Source organism: Schistocerca americana, chromosome 1, assembly GCF_021461395.2.
Source record: "Schistocerca americana isolate TAMUIC-IGC-003095 chromosome 1, iqSchAmer2.1, whole genome shotgun sequence".
Taxonomy (NCBI): domain Eukaryota; kingdom Metazoa; phylum Arthropoda; class Insecta; order Orthoptera; family Acrididae; genus Schistocerca; species Schistocerca americana.
Window position 1 is genome coordinate 1,198,902,720 of NC_060119.1, and position 1,130 is coordinate 1,198,903,849.

Here is a 1,130-nt window from a genome sequence, read left to right on the forward strand (position 1 = left end):
CCACAATGTGAGGTTAGTGGAAGTGACAGACAACTGTCACCCCACTAATGCTCATCCGTTAAACTAACGACAGCCACAATATGCTCTCCGTTGTTGGCTGCAGGATGGTGTAGTGAGGGCACATTCACGGATGACAACCATAAACTTTGTATGCTGAGATACAATGAGGGAATAAAAATAGAAAAGGAACTTGTAGGCAAACCGCAGAAATGTAACCGAACCAACAAAAGTGTTGTGCAGGCTATATAGCAAGCAGATATGTACGGAGCACCAATACAGATAATAGTCGATACCGGTGCGTCAACCAATGTCATGAGTGCAAATTTTTACACGTACTTGAGTCAAAATAATAGAATACCAGTATTGCCAGTGAAGAATTGTCGTGTAACAGTTGCAATAGGTGCACAATCTCATATCATAAAGCACCAGTAGCAAGTCGAGTTTACGGTAGGAAATGAAGCAATGAGAAGCTCGTTCCTAGTAGTTATGGGATTAGGTGTTGCTTGAATCCTGGGGATGGAATTTTTACGCCAGAGGGACGGAAAAATCGACCTCTTGTGTGTAGTTTTGCCATTGTTGAGGACACGGGAAGTGCACGGTAAATATTGCCGGAATGTTCAGTCTAGATTCGAAGGAATACAGGGAATGAATTTATATTCTGACTTAAGTACAAGACAAGCATACTATAAAGAATTTATTACTGAAGACAAAGAGGAAAGAGGGAAACTGATAGCCATGAAAGTCAGGGAGTCAGAACATTTGACTGAAGCACAACAAAACGAATTGACTCAGCTACTTACAGATTATGAGAATGTGTTTTCGGAAAAACCCGGTGTTATCGAAGGCTACACCTATAACATTGAAGTGGTACCTCAAGATACTTTCTGTCACGCAAACTACACCATGCCGTGGTCAAAGAAGGAGGTAGTTACGAAGGAAATAAGAAAAATGCTTGATTGGGGGATAATTGAACCATCTCTATCCCCGTACAGCAGTCTGCTCGTGGCCGTAGCGAAAGCGGACGGCAGTATACGTGTCGTGCTTGATGCGCGCGATATTAACAAAACAATTGAACCTGTCAGAACGCGATCAGAAAACCTGGATGAACAGATACAGAAGTTTTATGGAGT